Source organism: Calidris pugnax, unplaced genomic scaffold (genome assembly GCF_001431845.1).
Source record: "Calidris pugnax isolate Ruff unplaced genomic scaffold, ASM143184v1 scaffold32, whole genome shotgun sequence".
Taxonomy (NCBI): Eukaryota; Metazoa; Chordata; class Aves; order Charadriiformes; family Scolopacidae; genus Calidris; species Calidris pugnax.
The window spans coordinates 10,500,118-10,522,797 of record NW_015090783.1 but is presented as its reverse complement, the minus strand read 5'-3'; positions in this window follow the sequence as shown (position 1 = coordinate 10,522,797).

Sequence of the window (22,680 nt, the reverse complement as noted above, 5' to 3'; positions counted from 1 at the left end):
TTCCATCCCCTTTCTGCCAGCATTTCAAAGGTAATAATTGTCTTTGGGATAATTCTGGGTGCTCTCATCTAATTAATAGCCTGAACTCACAGAGAAAGGAAGAGTTTTTCAAAAAGAAATTGTTTAATGAGCAAATTAAGCCTAAATTGCCGTGATTTTCTGTGGGATTCTCTGGTGGCTGCTAAGAGTTTGGGTTTTCACTCTTTTGGACCGCTATGGGAACTCTTTTCCACCTGGCTTCCTTGTAGTACGATGCTTGTAGGGACTATGTAACTCAGATCTTTTTTAGTATTTCAACTAAATAAAGATCTGTGGCTGGAAGATGGTGAGGTAACTGTGGGCGGACAGGCTCTGATCACACCAGCCGTGTCTCCATAGGAATTCAGGCAAAAAAAAAAAAAAGCTTACATCATTTCTGAGTCTTCTGCCTCTGTTTAGCTTCAAGTTGTTGGTGAAGGTTAAACAGAGATGTTCACCAGATGGTTCATCTTCCCAAGTATCTCTCCTTTCATAAGGGTATTTGTTTCTTTTCGCTCTGTCTTCCGTGTTCAGCTTTGGAGTATTTAATCAATAGGACCTGGTTTCATTTCTTTAACTCTGAATATATCCCCATAACTCTCTCTGGTTCCGGGGAATCATTGGACATACCTGCTAGAGTGACATCTGATTCATAGACCGAGTTAGTTTCTGAATGGAGAGTCTGCCAGCTGCGTACAACCTACATGTGTTAAACACTGATGTAAACAGTAGACTCTCCCCTTCTCTTTGGAGTCAGGCTCAAGGGCAGGAGAACATGAGGTGCTCAGCTGCACTTCATTCACAGCGTGACAGATCTGCCAGAGGTGTTGTCTTCAAGTCACTTGGGATGCACTTGCAGTTGTGTAGGCTCCAGCACGGGCTTGGCTGTCCTGCTCAGCACATCCCTCTGCACGGAAACCCTGAGGACCTTTCTCCTGCCATGCCCCAGAGCTGCTAAAACATCTGCCTTTGTTTTATGCCACTAACGTGCACGACTGTCACCGGGTTTAAGGATCGAAGCTGGGCAGAAACACGGGGTGGAGTGAAAAAACCTCCCGGTGTCATTAATCCAGTCGTATTACTGCAGCTTTCGGCTTTGTTTTTTTTCTAAAGCCGGCCTGGCCTGCAAAATCCAGGTCTCAATTAATACTATTATCCTGGGGATGACATTTCCTCAGTCTGTCGTCGGTTATTTTTTAATTCTCTAATTTGTTCTAATATGCGCATTGCCTGCACATCAAGTCAGCCATGAAGACGCTGCATTTCCAGGTTCCTTCCTCTCCATCCTCCCAAAGAAATTAAAGCAAGGAGGCTGCGGGACCACAAGTGCAGGAAATAGAATTAGGGAACATATTAATTGGGGCATCAAGTAGGATTTTGTTCCAGGCGGTTTCCTTCCGTGAGCCACTTTGATGCTTCCCCTTCGCAGCTCTGTTTCTCATTAAAAGTATCCCTTAATGGCAAATGTTGTTTATGCATGTTGCAATTATGTCATGCTGTAACCCCTATGCTGGCAGGCTTGGCTGATTGGCGGCGAGGAGGAGGAGGAGGAGGTCAGTTGTGGGGAGGAAAAGGGGGGAGGATGTGGGGTGGGGAGAGGTAAACAACAGACAAATAGTTTCAGCCTGGTGGTGGAAGGCGATGGCTGCTCCCGAGCCCTGGGTGCTCTGGGGCTGGGGCTTGTCCCTCCTCTTCACAGTCGGGTTTTATTCCTTCTGCTCTTTACTGGCTTTGGGGTTTGCGGCGCTGCCAGAAAAATGGCCGGGTTATATTAAAGCTCTGCTTTTCCAAGCGGAGCCTGGGTTCCCTTTTGCTGTTTTAGCTACTGTTTGATTTAAGGGAAGTAGGGGTTTGGTGTGGTTTGTGGGGTTTTTTTCGAGGAAGGGAGGGGGTGCCTTTACTTCGTCGTCGCGCTTTTCGCTGTCCTCTGTGGCTCTTGTGCATCTTGTCCCGGCCGTGGCTGCAAACCTTCGGTGGGGATCTTCTTCGAGGCCCCAAGATTTGCTCTGATCTTTTCAGCCCCGTTGCCTTCAGTGAGGCTGCTCCTTAGGTGGCTTTTGCCAGCACTAATTCAAGGCTGTGAGAATAGCTCATTTGTGGGAGGGTATTTGTTTTTCCATCCAGGCAGCCAAAACCTCCAGCTTCCCCTCTCCCTCGCTCGCGGACTGGGAGTGCAGAGGGTTCATTCTGCCCTTGATCTCCCACCTCGTGCCATCAGCTCAAGACAAACCTGATGGTGAGCTTCACTTTTTCCTCCCACTTTCTGATGGCTCCTACTGTAAAATACATTTGCCCCCGCATCCAGATCTCAAAAGCAAACAATTAACAGCTGTAATGAAAGAAAACAGCTCGTGTGTGCGGGGAGAGCAAGCCAAGCCGTGTCCATGCCCAAGCAAGTTCAGAAGCCAATACAAATACCACTGCTGTGTTTTGGAAACTGTTGGCCTCTCTGGGTTTTTGGGAGCCAACACGCAGCGACTGAAGCCGATGGCGAAAGCAGTGAGCAGAAACCTCAAAGCTGTAAAAACCAGAATGTAAAACAAATCTAAGAGGGGGAAAAAAAATAAAAAAACCAAACCCAAACCACCCTCCCTCCTTCCTTCCCAGCTAATATCCTATCTGAAGTGACTGGAGCCTAAGCAGGCAAACAGGCCGAGGAAACCACAGGAGCTGGGGCTGACAGGGACGGAGCTGGTGAATGAGGGGAAGCAGACAAGTGTAGGAGTCACAGAGGAGAAGTCACTCGGTGCCTAGAGCCAGAGCTGCTGTGAAATGACTCATTTTCACTTTGCATGTATGATATTTGCATGCAAAACACATTCTGCGAACCGTCACATGGGTATTCTGCTCGTGGGTTTTGATCCGGGATGAAATTTCACCCTTTCCTCCAGCAAAGTCGTTTATCTTTCTTTCGGGGAGGAGGGAGGAAGTAGGAGGGAACTGCAGGGAAAGAGAAAGAAATCGTCCTTCAGGCATAAAATTCAGGGATTTATCCCTCAAAAGGGTCACTTGGCGGTTTCCTATCATGGGGACAGGAGTGGGAAGTGGTGGTGAGAGCATAAGGTCAGGGCAGAGGTGGGTCTTTGCTCTGCTGCCTCCACCCCACCACTAGACCGAGCTGGAGTGGTCCTGGTGCAGTCCATAGGCAGAGACTTGGAGCCTTTCACAGAACCATAGAATGGTTTGGGTTGGAAGGGACCTTAAAGATCATTGAGTTCCAACCCCCCTGCCCTGGGCAGGGACACCTCCCACCAGACCAGGTTGCTCCAAGCCCCCTCCAACCTGCCCTTGAACCCCTCCAGGGATGGGGCAGCCACAGCTTCTTGGGGCAACCTGGGCCAGGCTCTCACCACCCTCACAGCAAAGAAGTTCTTCCTGAGATCTTGTCTCAATCTCCCCTCTTTCAGTGTAAAACTGTTCCCCCTCATCCTGTTGCTACACTCCCTCATAAAGAGTTCCTCCCCATCTCTCCTCTCTTTGTACACTTCGATTTAAATCCTTATTCAGCTAAAAATCTCCTCCGGAATGAAGTAAAACTCCAGAATTAGACCCATGATGTGTTTTGGGAGTCTTGAGGGGGTCCAGAACGATCCCCTAACTGGGACAGAAGAGCTACTTTGCCTTTGATCTAGTCCCTGAGAAAGGTTTGCAGGGTTTTGCCTGGTCACACTTTGCAGATAATTGAGGACCTGGTGCTCTTTGCTAGATGAGGATCCTCCCATGTTGGTGGGTTCTGTGTGAGGGCAGTGTTCCGTGCTGCCTGCTCAGGATGCTGCCTCTGCATCCTCCTCTCTGATGGCAGGAGGGAAATAAGCCTCAGAAAAAGTCAGAAGCTTAAAATGTTCTTGAAGGGATGAACCCAGCTGTCCCCCTGCCTAATCCTGTCCCTGGGCTGAGCCTTTTGCTGGGAGATGCTGCTCCCCTGGGTTTATTCTCGCAGCAGCCATTGCTTTGGCTGCTCTTTCCATGCCCCTCTTCTTCCTGTACATCTTCTCCTTCTCTGAGCCTTAACCCAGGGGTGGCTTGAAGGGTTTTATACCCATTGAGGATCTTGGCAGGCATGTCCTCTGGTGGTGTGGGGCAGAGCCCAGAAGGAAAACAACCCTCGGTAAAAGACCTTCACGGCAGTTCTGGTGTTGGACCCCACTATCCCTAATGAAGGAGCAGCCCTGGACCACAGGGGAGCTTTTCATGAGTATTTTGGTGTTGAACACTGCTCATGAGGACAGCCTGTGGAGCAGCATGTTTTTAAGCCAGCTTGCCTTTAGGGAGCTTCTAGGTGAGTCCTAAAGACCTCTGTGAGAGCAAGTTTGCTGGTCAGTGTCTCGGACACTGCTGGGCTTGGCTTGGAACAAAATAAACCCAAGACAATAACGGATTTCAGCTTTTTGAGATGTTTTGTTGCGTGTTTATGCCTCTCCCTCTGCACCCTATGTGCAGAAGGAAGAAAGAGGTCTTACCAGAGGGACTCAGATCCTCAATTACAGACAGATCAGAGAGTAATAATACTAATAATTGCCAGTGTATGGGCTGGGCTGGATGGCTGTTGGCTCTCATGGTTGGGCTGGGAATGACTGAAGAGGCTCATAGTTTGAGAAATAGTAAACTTACTGCAGAATTAAGTTGTCTTGGTGCTGTTCTTGGGCATTTCGTTGCTTTGGGGCTTGGGCAGACCTCTGTGTCCCCGTAGGAACAAGTCTGCAATGGTCTCTATCAGCTTCCACTTCCTCCATGCTGATGGGACAGAGTTTCCCAAGAGAAGGATGGCATCGATGCAATCTATTAACCTTCTCCTGCTGCTTTTTCTCTCCCGTTGCTTGTTTCCAAAGCCTTACAATGCAATATATATCCTTATGGGAAGGGTAAACCTTTGGTGCACTGATGGTGTGGGCAAGTTAACTGGGTTTGTGGTCATCTGCTCTTTGTCCTTCCAGGGCTTCCCGAGCAAAAGGAGCAAATCCAGAAGCCAGAGCCTGCTGTTCCTGATGGCAAGAGGTGTGCTGTTCTCACCAGACCTCTGTCATGAGGGTTGATAACCATTTAACTTTATTTAGTAGCTTACACATGCAAAGGAGTTTCTTTGGCATGGCCCTGCTGTGGTCCCCTGGGCTCAGGGGGGAGATCCTGCTGGATTTGGCATGGCACACGGGGAGAGACCTGGTGTGAATGTGGGCAACTTGCCACCATGAGCGTTGTGTTACATCGTCTGTGCTGTTGGGAGCCTTCTCCCTCTGCTTTGAGGGCTGGAGGGCTCTGTGTCGGTCATGGCAGGGGCTGCACCACGCTGAGGTGGATGCATTGTCTACAGAAGTCCATGCCAGGGCAGATGGTGGTACTAGGAGGTGATTTTTGGGTTTGGTCTTCATGATGCTTCTTGGTGGCGATTCAAGTGGAAGGTTCATCCATGTAAGCCTGGTCCTGCACATCAGATGATGGGCATGGGAAGAAACTGAGGGTGGTTAAAGATCTACCTTGAACTTACTGTCCATGTTCAGACCCTTTACCTGAGCAAAATAATGTCTCTGGGGAGTGTGTTACAGAATCCATACATACATATATGCATATATATGCAGAATATAGAAGTGTCCAGTCACTCTTAGGGTATACCTGGAGTTTATATTGTGTGCAGACCCAAACTTTGCTCAGGTCAAACTCGCTGTCTGTGTTGTAGGCACAGGCTACTCTCCAACCCAGAGGGGTGATGAGCTTTGGGGTACTCTGGGAAAGGGGAGAACCTTGAGACCAACTTTCCCCTTAGCCCCAAGACCAGTTGCATGGGCAGTGAAAGTGCTGGGTGCTGCTCTTGCCATCAGGTTGCTGGTGTTTCCCAATGACATCAAGCAGTATGGCTATAGTGGAGTGTACCCAAGCACTTGAAACGTGGCAACGAATCACTGCAGTAGTCAAAAAGCCTTTGAAAGGACCTATTTTAGTGCCAAGGTAGAGGAAGGACACCTCAGATCAAGTACATCTCATAAACAGAGGTAGAACAACAGCCTCTGGCACCTTTCTCTGAGCCTGTGATTTTTACAAGGACTTTTTTTCCCCGTGTTTAGGGGATATTGAATCCCAAGTTGGAGGGTTCCATGGGCAAAGGAGCAAGGCTGCAGTGTATCAGTTCATATCTCCTCCTGTTTAAATATGATTTTCTCAGAAGCCTAAGGAAGGAAGGGAGGGAGCATCACCTGAAAAACAAGCTTAAATGAAGGCTATTTTGCTGGAAATGTTTATACATCATTCCCGAAAAATACACAAAGTGTGTTGATAGCGTTGCGCAGAGTTCAGCTTGTGCAATCGGGAGTGTGTGTCTGTAAGTGTCTCTCTGTGTGTGTTTGGGACAGTAAAAGGACCTTCCCTGACAGTAAATTTTGGAAGATAGCCACCAGCAGGTGAACTCCAGTGTTAGAATCTCCTGCGCTGTGCTGAACCACTGGTGCTATGGTTTGAGAAAACCCAGAACAATTTATTGTCATTTAGACAATTATTCTATCACCCGATGACCCCCTGGAAAGGGCAATCACAAAGAAACACAAGGGTTGAAATATAAGTAGATTTAATTGAATAAGACTAAAAATTAACAGTAACGCTAAAGAACCAGTATTAATCCCAATGCTGGTATAAGATATACAAGAATTATACTCAGCCAATTCTCTCAGCAGGAAGCTGTGCACTCCCAGCAGGGACAGCAAATGTGGGATGCAGGAGAAAAGGATGATCTCAGGGGTCTGATACTGGGGCAAGGAGTTGTCTGGACCCGCCACCATCAAGGGGGAGAGAGCAAACTTACACAGCAAACTCTCCAGTATTAATCCCAATGCTGGTATAAGATATACAAGAATTATACTCAGCCAATTCTCTCAGCAGGAAGCTGTGCACTCCCAGCAGGGACAGCAAATGTGGGATGCAGGAGAAAAGGATGATCTCAGGGGTCTGACACTGGGGCAAGGAGTTGTCTGGACCCACCACCATCAAGGGAGAGAGAGCAAACTTACACAGCAAACTCTTCTAATTTATATTGAATATGACATTCCTGGTATGAAATAATCCTGGTGGTCGGGCTGAGTCAAATGCCCAGACCTTGCTCCTCCTCGTCCCTGCACCCGGCAAGGCCTACCCAGACCTTGCTCCTCCTTGTCCCTGCACCCGACAAGGCCTGAAAACACTAAGACCTTGACTCCCACACAGCCTGGCTGGCTATAAAGTAAGTATTTTCATTAATTCAGACACTAGAGTCTTTTAAAAGTGCGGTTTTGCCCAGCATTAGAAGAAAAGTTAGTCCTGTGTCTCTCAACCCAGGACAACTGGGAGCAGCAGTGATAAACCCCAGGGCTTGGGTACTTCTGCTGAGGTTTCCTGGACAGAATTATATAGGCAGATGCTTGGGGTGTGTGTGTGTGTAATAAATCCAACAAAGATGCCCTGGCTGTGGGCATGGACTGGCAGTGCAGCACGTGTTCTGGATCTGGAGTGTGCCAAAGGATGGATCTGCTGGATGGCACTGGGGTATTCCCGGATATCCGAGTGTCTGGTGAGTGCTGCTGCACAAACCAATGCCCTGATACCTCTTTCTTTGCCGAGATTGATTTTAATCTCTGGCAAAATGAGGACATGCAAGGACATCTATGGTGTGGTGACCTTAATTACACTCCCGCTACAGAGCTGGAGGAATATCAGAAAGGCCAGGGCAAAGTCCCTCATTTGGTAGTAGAATTATAATCAGATAATCCATCTATGGTGTGGTGACCTTAATTACACTCCCGCTACAGAGCTGGAGGAATATCAGAAAGGCCAGGGCAAAGTCCCTCATTTGGTAGTAGAATTTTAATCAGATAATCCCAGGAACCCCCAATGAGGGATTTTTTTTTGGCTTGTTCTTTTCGTTGTGCCATAACACCAGGGAGAAATGCTAAATACACCGCTGTGAAACGATGCTGTGGTGATGCCTCGGGATGCTCGTGAGGAAATAACGCAGAGACAGCGCCGCTCCTCTGCGCCTGTGCCAGTTCCTTGGTCTTGGATGTAAAACTAGTATGATTCAAAGAATTGGAACAGCATATTGGTCTGAAATTAGCACAGTTGCAATCTGACTATTCCCAGCGAGCTGTGCAATTTTCTGCCTTTTCTTGCCATGCATTTCTTTTCTCCCCTTCATCTCCGTTGCCCCCACTTACACGCAGAGAACAACACGCTTCTCGTTTTATACACCCTCAAAATCACATGTGTTCCCATGTTCTGCTAATAGACCCCAAACTTCACTGTCCCTGCAGTGCTGGAAATCTCTTCAAATGAAAGATTTTCATATGAAAATTCCTGGGTAATTTAGTCTGCTGATGGAAAAAAAAAAAAAAGAGAAGTGGAAACGCCTAAAGTCAACGCAACAGCTTACAACTTGGGTGGCCGAGGGGTAGCAGGTGGGGGTGCCACGGTGAAACAAACCCCAGCTTAATTACAGAAACCACTCTCAAAGGGGTTTTCTTTGTTTTTTCTCACACGTGTGTACATGAGTGCACTTATCTCCTCCAAAGAGGCTTTTTCATTGCCACGGACTGTTCTGCTGACTCAGTCCTAGGAGTCCTGGCGCGAGCGATGCCGAATCGCGCTCTGGTGTTGCTCTCCATTCGATCGCTGCTGAGTATTGGGGGGAAAAAAATCTCAATATTAAGGCTGCTGAGATTTCTATCTATTGCTGCTTTTGCTTCCTCAAGTGCTCGGTGCACCTGCTGGTTGGGAGAAGGCACCTCGGTGAAGGCTCCCCGCGTGAGCCTCCTCGGAGTGAGGCATCTGAGTCAACAGCATCATCCCCATCCCAACGCGTGGGCGGAACAAAAGAATCGCCCTTTTTGTTGCCGAACCTAAAAATCCCAGAGCTTTCTTCGCCGCCTAATTTGTTGGTGTCAGCAGATTCTGGGTGTTTTACTGCCAGCAGCCGGGTTGAACTTCCTTGAAGTTGCAACATCGGGAGGGTTAATTATGTACAAAGCGCTGGCCAGTGCTGAGGTCTGGCACGCAGGGATCCAGCTGTGCTGGAGAGATGATCCAGAGGTGATTGTCACGGCCAAGGTTTGCGTGTTCCTGGGGACTCAGGGCCGGTTGCGTTCCTGGGATGGGGTCGGTGGAGGCAGGGGAGAGGGGGCAGGCTGGGGGAGAGGCTTTCCTTTCTGCAAAAAGTCCCAGTTCAAAGGAAATCACGTTGGCGTGTAGAGGAACGGAGCTGCGACCCTTCTGGGTTCAATCTGGTTCCTTTTCAACCTCTTCTAGGGTCGAAAGTGCGTTTTTCAGTCATTTTCTTTAAAAATAAATTTTAAAAAAAGAAAGCTTTGCTGGGGAAAAAAGCAAACAACCTCTTCTAGGGTCGAAAGTGCGTTTTTTCAGTCATTTTCTTTAAAAATAATTTTTAAAAAAAGAAAGCTTTGCGGGAGGAAAAAAGCAAAATATATTGATTTTTTTTTTTTTTTTTTTTTTTTTGTATGAACGGATGGTGACTTTAGAGCTGTAGGACTTCTTTAGTCTTAGTGAATAACTAGTGAATTGTGTTCAGCTGAGGCCCATGGAGATTTTTCTCTCGGGCATGGGGTGAACTTGGTGTGGAGGAGATTTCACTGAATTTCACTGAATTTTAGAGTTGGAAGGGACCATAGAGATCATCCAGTCCAACTCCCCTGCTGAAGCAGGATTGCCTAGAGCTAGAGCATGTTACTCAGGACAATGATGCTCCCTTGGGTCTCCTGCAGTCGATTTGCCAGGTCCTCCAAAGAGGGAAATGGTTTATTTTGCTCTTTCCACCCAACCTGCGGCGCTGCCAAGCCTCCATCCTCCCCCTTCCAGCAGCGCTTAAAATACAGTTTGTGGATTTCCCAATATTTGTAACCTCGTCAGTCAGGGCTTATCTCCCCGATAACTAAAAGGACACAAAGCACACGGGGGCCTTATCGGAGAGCTAACAGAGCCCTCACCTTGCCTCGCCGCGGGCGAAGACACGGGAAGCGTTCTGTCAACAATTTAAACACCCCAATTAAAGTACGTATCGATTCCTTTTGCACTTGCACTCCTTTCGCAGCAGTTTGCTGCCCGTGCTGTTTTTGACACCCAACTTGGCCGAGATGATGATGTAGGTTCTTAAAGCATCACGTTTTCCTCTTTGGCTTCCTTTGGTACCACCCAGCCCCTCGGTTCAGCCTCTTCATTTCAAATGCTCTTCTCTATAGCTTTCCCTTCAAGGTCCTTTGCCCTAATGGCCAAATAGTGCTCTCCTTTGCCCGATGCAGGGCACTCCAATGTCCCCAACTTTTTATTTTAATACGATTTTCACTTAATTATGACACAACTCAGTTACAACAGCGGCAGACCCAAAGATGCCTTAAATGCTTGGCTGTCCTTTGTCTGCCCTAGGTCAGATGTCAGAGCTGCCAAATGTCAGCGTTGCCAAACAGGGGAGGGGGTGGGACTTAAACACAATTTCAAGCAACTTTTTTTCCCCCTTTTTTTGGTAAACGAGCCATTTTCCTCTATGCTACAGCACTGTCTGAGTCCTCTACCCACCTTTTTCCCGAAGAGAAATGCCTGACAAGGGAAAGCATGGTTCTTTTGTGCTACCAGAGGGTGACTTTAAACAGTAGTAGAGTTTGACTCGGTTCCTGGCTTAGATGTGTGCAGTGCAACCGTCTTGTGTCTTCCTCACTCCGAAATGAATGGCTGTTTAATCTCCATCCCGTGAAGGGGGTGGGAAGTCAGGACGTCCCGGTCCCCTGAGATGGGCTTTTTAATTGCTCTAGCTTGACACTCCAACTTAGTGTCCTCATGGCCACTGATTGATTTCAATTAACATTCCCATGCTCCAGGCACTATAAATAACCCTTGTCTGGCCGGCTGCTTCTCCACTGCCAGCTCAACCTTTCTCCTTTAGCTGCTGCTGCTGCTCATCTTGCTTCTTGGCTTGGCCTCAGGCTCAGTCTATAATTCTTTCCAAACTTCCCTGTATAAAATAATCATGTACATGAAGTAAAACAGGAGTCTCATATACACACTTAATAACTCTTGTGTACTGTATGAGTGGGAATTCCACTTTATAACCCCCAGAGCTTTCAAATGGTTCTCATTTTCGGCAGCATTCCTCCTGCGAGATCTAAAACTTCCCATTTTATCCCAAGCCGTTTCTTTCCCTTTCAACCTTTTTATTTCTCCTCTAGATTTCGGGGTTGGGGGGGGGGGGGGGGGGACAGACAGCTTCGTCTTTCCTTGGGGCTGTGGTTTCAGCAGCGAGGTTTCCCTGGGAGCTGATAGCTCTGCTCTTGAGCTCTTAAGCCCAAATGTCAGGGTTCTCTTCCCAATGCCACATTTTCCAAATTAAAGCTTCGGCTCGCTCACGATTCAGAGCAAAAGGCTCCGAGTTGAGATTTAGACTAAACTGATAAGATAAGCTGATGGGGACCTAGAGCTAATATTCTACATGTGTTTGTCTGTCTGCCTACCTGCTATCTCTGTCCCGGGGAAAAAGAGAAAAGAAAGAATATCTCGTGTGTTTAGACACATAGTGTATGTGACAGATAGATAACATCTGTATGTATACGGACGCGGGAGCAAGACTGATAGGCAGAGAAGTAAGAGGTAGCAATCCACAGATTTGTTAAGGCCAGAAGGGACAGTTACATCAAAGGCATCTAGAACTGGAGGGTTTGCGTTTGAGGGGGGTTTGTTATTTTGATGACATTTTGAAAGCCAAGGGGAAAATAGACACCTCTGATAAAATACACATGTATTTCTCTATTATTTTTTTTTTCTGCCAGCTGGGGATATGGTTGAAGTTTCCCAATCTTGAATTTAAAAAAAAAAAAAAAAAGCTAATGATTTGTCTCTGTTGTGCCTGGTGCTTTTTCTTTTTTTTTTTTTTTTCTACCCGGCAACGCATCCAGTGAAAGATCTCAAAACACCCTGACCCAAAAGCGTTTAAATTAGGAAGATTTGCATTGATTTGGGATTAGTCCACAAGTATGGAAGAATTTAAGGAGGTGATAGGCATTGCCTCGGGAAACCAAGAACCTCGTGCTTCAAAAATTCCCCCTCCCCTGTAGAAAGAGGCAAACCAGAGTCTGGGGTGGAAGCAGAGGCAGGAGCTTGGAGCTTCTCCACCTGGTTGGGTATGGTTGGCAGGGGAGGCTTGCAGGTCCGAGGAGGTGACATGATTGTCACAACATGCCACGCTGGTCCTTGTGACTTTAGTCTTCCCTCATGTGCCACGATCCCAGCTGCGTGCGGAGCCCATGTGCTCTGTGCGTGTCATGCGGTTGCTGGTTACCAGTGCTAATTGAAACATCGTTTTCAACGGTACATTCTTTGGTGGTTTTGTTGTTGGGTTTGTTTGTTGCTTTTTTTTTTTCCTTCTCCCTGCTTTCCACATTTGGAGCTTGGCCTCGGTCCTTCTGTGGAGTCCCTGGCTTTATTTGCTGAGCTGTGTCAGTGTTGTGTCTCCCTGCTGGTCGGTGCTTGGCCAAATGAAAGGATCATGAAGTGATAGAAATGTTGGGTGGTTGGAGCCCCTCCAGCATCTCGCTACCTGCCCTGAACGGGAGGACCTGAAAACTGGGGGCTCTAGTCCAGGTAGGGTCTCATCCGTGCTGAGTAGAGGTGAAGAATAATCTTCTTTGATGGGCTGGCCACACTTTTTGGAATAAATGGTTTGTATGTGATGAGAGGGTGCCACCAGCTCATGTCCAGCCTGGTGTCCACTGAGACCCATTTTCTTCAGGGCTTAGAGGTGAAGAATAATCTTGTTTGATCGGCTGGCCACACTTTTTGGAATAAATGGTTTGTATGTGATGAGAGGGTGCTGTCAGCTCGTGTCCAGCCTGGTGTCCGCTGAGACCCGTTTTCATCAGGGCAGTTGCTCACCCTGCAGTTTGCAGGCTCTGCTGGTGCTCGGGGTGGTTCCAGGGTGTAGAGATCTACCTGCTGCGATGCTCAGTCCATGAACCACGTCTCAATGGGGAACCACCAGCAGCTAAGGTTTCCCCTTGCTTGGAGGACCTTGTAGGACCACCTTCCTGATCCACTTCTGCGGGGGCTGTGATGCCTACAGAGGTGCTTTCAAAGGGCAGGACGCTGCCCCATGTTCTTTACTAATCTTAATTTTTCTACCTGTTCTTGGACAAACTCAATACTTCAGTACTAATGTGTTCAGCTTCAGTACAATTGCGTTCGGTTTTGTAACTGGTGGTGGGCAGAACTAAGCAAAAAATTAAACCCCCATACAAAATAATTAAATATATTGGCAATTTAAAAGAACTTGAGCAATGATCTAATTTGGAATGAAAGTTTAAAAACATCCAAAGAGGAGTGAATTTTCATTCGTGTCTGGTACAGTGGCAATAACGTTAACATTTTAATCCCATTTAATGCTATTTTAATACTTTTCAAGGAAAAAAAAAAGTACAAAGAAGGGGTCTTTTCAAATAGAAGTTGTATTTCTTAAAGCGTTGAAATTTGCCAATTTGATGGTTTTTGGATTTAGCAGTAAATAAAAATATAAAGCCCTGAGTCAGCAGTATCAACGTGCATTTGTGGTACGTTGTAGTCCTGAAAGACTTTTCTTTTTCCACAAAAAAAAAAAACAAAACATAGTGCGAAAAAAATTCACATAGGTCTAATCACCCGATCTCCCAAAGCTATTAGTGGATATGCTTATAGATAAACAAGAAACAAAACATCCTGAGACCAGTGGGAGAAATAAATAGATTTTCTGGAAGGGAGAGTGAGTGTGAGAGCGAGGGGAGTAACGGGGCAGATGTGTGCGAGTTCGAAAACTGTTTTTTGCATTACAGGATGTCATTTATTTAGTTTGAAAAAACATGTTTTTACGGCGTTATTCTGTGCCTTTCGGAGTTCTCATGCGCTGGAAGCCAGCTCTGACTTCTGTGTCAATGGGCACTTGGGGACTCCGAGCCCTGAGTTATTTGACTGTCAAATGCTGTTACTAAGTCACTGGAAATCACTTCTCTTTTTTTTTTTTTCTTTTTTTAACAAAATTAATTTGTTTTACTCCAAGATGCCCAGAGCAATCATTTATATTATAAAGCTGCAAGTGGCAGGAGGACGTCTAAAAATAGCACATTCCAAAAGCTCAGATACAGATACTGGAAGAGAGATTTTTTCCCTTATTTATATTCTGCATCGGTATTTAACCTGAAAAAAACTGCAAATAGGTGAAATAGGTGGTGTACAGCTGTACATACTGTCATCTTGCCCTTTGTGTCAATTTAATCAATCTCACAAACTGTGCCGGATGCTGCTGGGTTGTGTACGTTGCCGTGCTGGGCCAAAGTGGGAAGATTTGTCAGCCAAATTGCTGTGAAATAGGGATGGCAGCGTTTTATCTGTGAAAATATGTGAGTTGCTCAGCTCCCACCTTGGAGGTGAATGGTCTGGGTCTGCAGGAACACCTGGGCTGTGGGACTCTCCGAGAGGTCGCCCTGGGCTTCCCTTCTTACTGGTGGGTGAAACTGGGTGTATTGAGGGTTCCTGAATACAGGCTGCAGCCTTACACAGGTGTCTGACCTGGATCAGGTGGACTGTTCTTCTCTGGCACTATATTTTTTCCTGATTATAAAGGGAAAAGTATCAGTCTGGGCTGTTGGCATCTCCTCCTAGTGGAGGAACACCCCGCTGTGGTTGTCCACAGCAGACCTTTGATGGGCTTGTTTCTGAGGGCTCGTAATCCTGACGTTTCTGCTGGAATTTGGAGGTGGGATGAGCTCTGACCTTAAACTGGAGCTTGACCCCAGACCTCTGTTTTTGCTTGGCTCTGAGGGCTTGTTTGCCCGTTCACTGGGATCTCTTCCCAAGTTCTTGGAAAACATGGCCCAACCAGATTACAAGGAGGTGTGGAGATGTGTCTAAATCCCACCCGCCCTGGTTTTCCTTACATGAATGGTGCCTGTTACCAAATTTACACAAATCTAGTTAAATAATTGAGCCTTCTACCACCTGGAATTCTCATTCAGAAGGAAAAGAATTTGACCTTTTGTCTCTCGTTCTGGACCTCCAGCATCCCAAGTCCTTCTTGGCCAAGCTTCGTTATGGCCATATAAAGCCATATCAAGAGGCTGACTAGACATTGCTCACTTCATGCCACGCTTCGTTTATAAGCCTGGATTACCATTTCTGTCCCGGACAGCTTGCCCTGCCTTAAATTACTGGCAGTGTAGATGAGAGGAAAATCAGATTAACTGTTCCTTCTAACAGGAGAGCTGAGACCTGATGCGAGGAGCGGCTTCCACTTAGGGCAGAGGCTGCTGCCAAGCCGGTGGCTGAACACCGGTGTCCTGCCATCACCTGTGATCTCATCTCCTGTCCCTGCCACGGCTGCACCACCAACTCCTCCAGCCCATGCCTGGCTGGCATCCATAGCTGGGAACCCCCCGTAAAACCAGATGTCTTAAAGGAAACATTTAACAAATGTTTGGCTGCTCTAGAAGTCTCTCGGCTGCGTTTTGGGTCTGTCCCTCACCTGCTTTAAGCTACGTACGCGCATCTCCTGTCCCTGCCACGGCTGCACCACCGACTCCTCCAGCTCATGCCTGGCTGGCATCGATAGCTGGGAACCCCCCGCAAAATCCGAGGTCTTAAAGGAAACATTTAACAAATGTTCAGCTGCTGTAAAAGTCTCTCGGCTGCGTTTTGGGTCTGTCACTCACCTGCTTTAAGCTACGTGCACGTGGACGTGTTGGAACGAGTGCGGAGGGCCATGAAGATGATCGGAGGGCCATGAAGATGATCAGAGGGCTGGAGCCCCTCTCCTGTGAGGACAGGCTGGGAGAGTTGGGGAGGTTCAGCCTGGAGAAGAGAAGGCTCCGGGGAGACCTTAGAGCCCCTTCCAGTACTTAAGTCCAGGCTCCAGGAAAACTAGACCTTCGAGCCTCTTCCAGTCTCTCAAGGGGTTCCAGGAAAAGTAAGGGGGGACCGGACTCTTGATCAGGGAGGGGAGCCATAGAAGGAGGTCAGGGAGGGAAGCCATAGGAGGAGGGGGAATGGTGTTAAACCATAAGAGGGGAGGTTTAGATGACATCTGGGGAAGAAATTCTTTGCTGTGAGGGTGGTGAGAGCCTGGCCCAGATTGCCCCGAGAAGCTGTGGCTGCCCCATCCCTGGAGGGGTTCAAGGCCAGGTTGGAGGGGGCTTGGAGCAACCTGGTCTTGTGGGAGGTGTTCCTGCCCACGGCCAGGGGATGTAACTCGATGATCTTCTAGGGTCCCTTCAAACCTGAACCATTCGATGATACATACAACTTTCTGAGGAGTTAATTAATGTCTGCAGAACAAGGGAGCAGAGAACTTTCCCAGCTCATCCACTGAATGGAGTCAGTTCTTTCTCCACAAGGTGCAACCTGCAGAGTGCGGTGGCCTTTCCTTTATTGTGGATGCAATGGGAAGACGGGATGCAATGGGAAGACCAGATCCAGCTGCTGAGGCTGCACTTGATGATCTCCAGTGGAGGGGAGTCCCTGTGGCGCTGGAGGGGGACTTCCAGCAAGTGCCCTGGTCACCACGGTGGAGCTGGAGACCTGGCTGCCAGGGTCAGGTTGGGACCTTGGGTTCGGTGTGTGAACAGTGCGGTGAACTTTGTGAAATGTTGAGCATTTTAAAGAAATCCTTTTCTTGGTCTCTCTTGCCAGGGTGAGTCACATCCCTTCTTCCAGACAGGGGGTCTACAGCAGGAGGAAGGGAAGAAGGAAACTTGGGTGTAGTTAGAAAATACAAGTAAAGAGAATAAGGACAGACGGTGTTGGAATGTAAAGAGTGACACCAGCCCACCATTGCCCCACTCTGTAGCTTTAACCCTTCCAACCCCAGTGGGAGGAAGAACTGAGGCAGACTGCTCTGTTGCCCAAGCTCGTCGGGCTGGGCACAGGGCAAGCCACCTGGCTTGTAATGTCAGGGACTTTTCTTTGACCGAACCCAGGGAGGAAAGGTTTATACAGGTTACTGGACCATTTTGACTTTTTCCCTGCTTTATCAAAGGCCACAGAAAAGATCTTGTGGTTTGTTTTATGTGGGGCCAGAGACTGCCTGGCCATACACATCTGTGGCTTTGATATAAGCCCAAGTCCTAACTGAAACAGTAAATTAATTTTGACAGTTTGGGTACATATTGCTCTTCTCGTTCAGCAGCTGAGGGACTTCTCCATCTCCATCAGCTAGCCAGAGGCAACAGGAGGTTTGAGTTTGGGAAGCCCTGATGCCTTGTGGGAGCAGGAGCTGCTGGGCCGTGTCACCTCCGTCCTGCAGCAGGACGGGACAGTGTGGTGGAGCAGACTTAGCAAGACTTTGCATGACTGGTCACATGGATACAGTCTGCAGGACACGGGAAAACTGCACTGATAAATTTTAAGTCAGAAAACCTTTCTGATGTATTGTTGGTTCTCCCTGGCGGGGGAACAAGCCTTTCTTGTGGGCTTTGGATGCCTTGGTGGTACCTCTCATGTGCCATGTGCAGCCCTTGACGTTCTCCCAACATCAAGACTAAGTAGGTGCAAAAATAAATTTTACCATTTTCTTTTCATCCTCAAATTAGAATTTTAACAGTGCACAAAGATTTCCCATTTCTCTTTGTATTACCTTTAAACTTCTGTGACTATGCAGGCACCCAAAATATCCAGCAGACAGAGCTTTGATTCAGCCCATGTTTCTTGTGGCCCTCTTGCAGAGAAACTTACTTCATTCTCTTCATTCCCAGCTTCTCTTGAGTTATTCATCGTTACCTGTGAGCTTATTTCATCAGTCTCAGTTGATGCTAATTTAACATCTTTTGCAGGACCGGTGAGCTGTGCTGTATCTAGCCATCCTTCCATGTTCCTGGAGGTGGTCCCAATAGTCATACGGCAGGTTTTTTTCATTTCTTCAGGAGTTTCCCCACCTTACTGTGTCACCCAACTCTCCTCACAATCCAAAGGCACATAGACTAGAAACAAGGAGTCTCTCTTCTTTTACTGACTGATATGTCCTTAATTGCCTGGGCTGGCCAGGAAATGTTGATGGATTGTATGAAGTGTTTTGTTATCACAGGCCGTGTGTTTTTCCACTTTTATAGGATAACAGTTGTAAATGTCTTAGAGTCTCACTTTAATTCTCCAATAAGATTGGGTGATTTCTTGGCTGGTCGTATGAGATGAGTTACTGGGAATGTTTTGTAAGGGGATGTGTTGTGGGTTTGGCCGACAGTGACTTGATGTGCTTGTCAGGGATGGAGATGCTTAGGGGCTGTAGCCATCGTTTCTGCCTGTGATGTGTGGTGATGGGTTTGTTCTTGTGCTTGTTGTGTCTTCGGCTGCTTGTTTGTTGTGGTCATTGTGTTTTCATGTTCTGATTTTTTGGTTATCGTGTAGCCATGGAGACCACCACTGTGCTCTGCCTCCCGTTGTCGTGGCTTCCTGCAAACCAGTGTTTGTTGTGGGAGATAATATGTGGTGGTGTTTTTCAGCTTGTTCCTTTGCTCTGGCTGCTTGATGTTTGCGTTGTAGCCATAGATTTCCGTGGTAAACCCTTTGAGCTCGGGGGAAAAAAAAAAGAGCAGACAAGCTTTCCCTTTCTAGTCATTTGTGAAACTCAAACATGATCTTGTTCAGCATGACCACGAAAACTTGGAGATCAAACTGAGTAAATTGAAAGTGTCCCACAACACAGAAATTCCCTTCTTTAAAAAAAAAAAAAAAAAAAAAAAGAGCAGACAAGCTTTCCCTTTCTAGTCATTTGTGAAACTCAAACATGATCTTGTTCAGCATGACCACGAAAACTTGGAGATCAAACTGAGTAAATTGAAAGTGTCCCACAACACAGAAATTCCCTCCTTCCGCCTTTCCACTCTTGTCTCTCCGCAACCAGATTCCTCCTGCCAGTTCCAAGCAGGAGGGAGATTTGCCTGCTGCTACTTGTGCTCCCACTGAGTGGGGTGGGACAGTAGTGATGGACCATCACCTGAGCAGAACTGTATCTTTGATAGTAGAAGGCTTCAGTCCCTAAAATGCAAATTCGCGCCTTACGACTCCACAAATTCATTATTTTTATCATAGAAGAATAAAGTCTGTATCAGGGAAATGGAGAGGAGGGGTTGGGGGCAGGGGGTATGTGTTTCTATCAAGCTTTTCCATGCGAATAAAATTGTACTTTTTGAAAGGCTCCATTTTGGTGATTTGTCTACAAGCTCCGATCCACTCCTCTTGCTTCCCCCACTGCTCCAATGCCAAACGTCTCCTCTTACCTGTACAGATTGACACTGGGGGGGGGTTCAGGCTTTTATGAACCCTGTGTTTTTCCCTAAAGATAAACCCCTTGGATAATCGGGGTGGGAAAACGTAGCTGCAAGGTACTTAAAACGAGACCTTTGAAAAGCTCCTTGTGAAAACTTTTCCCGAGTTTTTTTTTCTTTTTTAACAGTTTGCAAACCCCCTCTTCCCTCCCCCCCCCCGCTCCCAAATACGATCAACGATGCTGAAATTCAGACAGTTGTAATCAGCTCTAATAGGAGCAGAAAAGCCAAGTGCCACGCGTTATTATGCCTCAGCCCCTGTAGTGCCGGTATCCGGAACCTCGCTTGCGCTGGGATAACAGTAAACAGATGTGAGGGCAGTAGTTGCAATACTGAGTTACCCTTTAAAAATCCAGCTTGTCCCGTGGATTTTTACAGTTCTTGTTAAAGCCCCTTCTTACCCAGCGCCTTTTCTTTCTCTCTCTCTCTTTTTTCTCTCCTTTTCTGCAAGGTTACTTTATTTTTTTTGCAGGATCAGCTCCCTGGGCTGATTGACCGTGCGGCTCCAGAAATAGTTGGATTGGCATAATTGAGGGGTGAAAGGGATTTGGGAGTGAGTGGCTGGTGATGGAGAGAGGAGGGGGAGTGTGATGGGTTAAGCCGGGCTTTACCACCGAGAGAAATGTTTGTGGAACCACGGCTTTTCCACAAGGAGCCACAAGTCTATGGGAGAAGCAGAGAAATGCTACGACCACTGGAGGAGTGAAACTCTGCTCTCCGGGCCAGAGGCTGATATCATCCCTCCCAGAGTATTGTCTTTGGCTGTGACCTGGTGCAGAGGAGCGTAGCCGTAGCTTAACACGCTGAGCCGCCGCTTTTCGATGGGTCCTCTCGAAGTCTGTAGGGTGACGCTGCTCTATATATCCTTGACATCAAGGCAGAGAGCCCCGTTGGCTGCTTTGGTGCTGAGTTGAGGTCTAAAAGTCACCTTAAATACCTGCCTGAAGTGTTATGGGATTGGGACTTGACTCCAAAACTGAGTCTGTTGAGTTTAAAGAGGAATAACGGGTCTTGGCGGTGGTGGGATCAGTTCCTGGGGTCCCACAGATGCTTGGTCTGTTGGGTGCTTGTGCCAACAGAAGAAAGAAGGTAAGAAAAGGAACACTGAGAGGAGGAGCAAGTGGTGGAAACTCAGATTTTAGGCTGGTTATGAGATGGCACCCCAAGGATTTGGTTTCCCAGAGCACCCAATCTGGGGTACCCATAGGCAGCTGCTCTGCCCTTGTGTCCCCCATCCACGCACTCCTACTGCCTCCCTCCTGCTGTTCTTGCTGCCAGTGAGCTGCATGAATTGACTAATTCCATGGAAAACTAACCCACCAGTGAAGAAGAAATATTTTCCTGGTGGGTCAACTTGCATGGAAAACTAACCCACCAGTGAAGAAGAAAAAATCTCCTGGTGAGTGATCTGATCCATTCTGCACCTTCATCACCACCAGATCTGACCTTGGGGATGTAGGTAGGGTATTGGGAAGGTGAGCAGGCAGTGGTGGGCTCTTCCCCAGCAGGGACAGGGTACGTGAGTCTGTTGTGAGAAAGGGAGGTGAGTCTGGCCTTTTCTAGTCACTTTTCTAGCCCAGCCATCAGCCTGCCAACACTTGGTTTCTGGCAACTTCAGTTGAACGTTGTCGTCGGCTCTGCCCACTTCTTTGGAGGCATCCCAAAACGTTGTAATTTGTAGGTGTGGTATTTTTAACCACGAACTTGGTGTCTCTGGACACACCATGACCACAGAATGGCTTTCAACAGAGGGGTGTGGACAAAAAGAAAGGATTTGTTTTGGTTCGTGAGCGCTATCGAGGGGCCTTCTCCCTGGAGATGGGCAGGGCCAGGGTTCCAGAGCTGACTCTCCCGTTCCCTCAGCTGTGGGTCCGCAGGGAGAAGCCGGAGAGCTGGGGCTGTGCGTGTGGATGTGGGCAGTGACACATTACTAGGGCATGTGGAGAATTCCCCCCAATGACCACAGCCCTTTGCTGAACGACTATCAGAAGGTTTCTCACCCTTCCTCGAGGGAGGATGCTGGGCTTCCAAAAAAGACTCCCGACGGATGTAATGATATTCATCCGGTTCTGGTACAACCGTTGCTCTTCCTGTGGCTGTTTTGCTCCTCATTATCTCCCTGGGAAGAGGTTGTTCTCTTGAGCAACAATATCCCAAAGCCAGTTTGGTTTCTGCCGTGTCCATATTTAGTGGGACTGTTTCTTATTTAGAAGCAGCCTTTGCATGGGTGTGAAGATGCTCCGCGCCATGTGAGCGATGTTAAACGGGCTTTGCCCCCTGGTCTGTAGCTGGAGAAAAATGTGTGAGAGATTTCCCCGTCGCTAATGAGCATTGTGTTTGCCTTCCTCTTCGGGGGTGGGATAGATTTAGGGAAAGAAGAGGGAAAGAAGGAGAAAAAAAAAAAAAGGGCTTTCCAGTGGGGCGTGAATGTTTCTGCCTGTGTTCCCACATTGTTCCCAGCCTTCTGCCAGAGTCCAGCTGTATGACACAGGCCTCTGAAATTTAAGTGAGATTCCCCCATGAATGACGCACGCAATCGCAGCTCGCTGCTTGTGTGGACGGGGCGACAGCCGTCTTCTGGGTGGTGGAGCACGTTCGGTGGTGGAGATGAGGGTGCTGAGGGCGGCATGGCCTGAACCAGCAGCCTGAGTTGGACCCTGAGCTTCTGCAGATGTTGGACCCAGCCCCCGAGTGTGCTTGGAGAAAGGCTTTGATGACTTGACAGCTCTTTGAGAAGTATTTGTTCCTGTATAGATAGCTAATAGTCATGGTCAGAGGTGCCCAAGGGTTTCTGGAGAGAAGACCAGGGGAGTACCAGGTTCCTGGGAGGTGGGAGCGGAGGAGCAGCCTCCAGCAGCAGCAGAGAGTCTTTGCTGCTAATGCTTCCAGGGAGGGGAATTTGAGGAAATGCTTGGATAGGAATAAGTAGAGCTGGCAACAAATGTGCATTTCATTTTATGAACATTTCATGGTGAAACTTAAAACTTCCACAAAATTTGGGGGACTGGATAGCTCAGGGGATTAGTAATGGGATACAGAGCCTTTCATCTCACCAGTGCCTTTTCAACTGCAGCTCAAGTCAATACCAGCGACTGAAAGTTGTTACCATCTGATGGCTTATGTGTAATGAGTTGATGGTCTCACTCCATTTCCTGGTAGTCAGGTATCTGGGGCTGACGCACACAAACACACCATAAAGCCTGGCCCCTGGCCAGCCTTGTTGGCAGCCTCTGCCAACCACTGGATGAGTCTGGGAGTGAAATGTCCCGTTTGCTCCTCGCTGGGAGCTTTATCAGGTGGTCTCCTGGCATGGGCAGAGGGTGAGAGAGTTGTAAGGCGGGAGAAAGGCAGTTCAGAGCAGTGGTTTTAT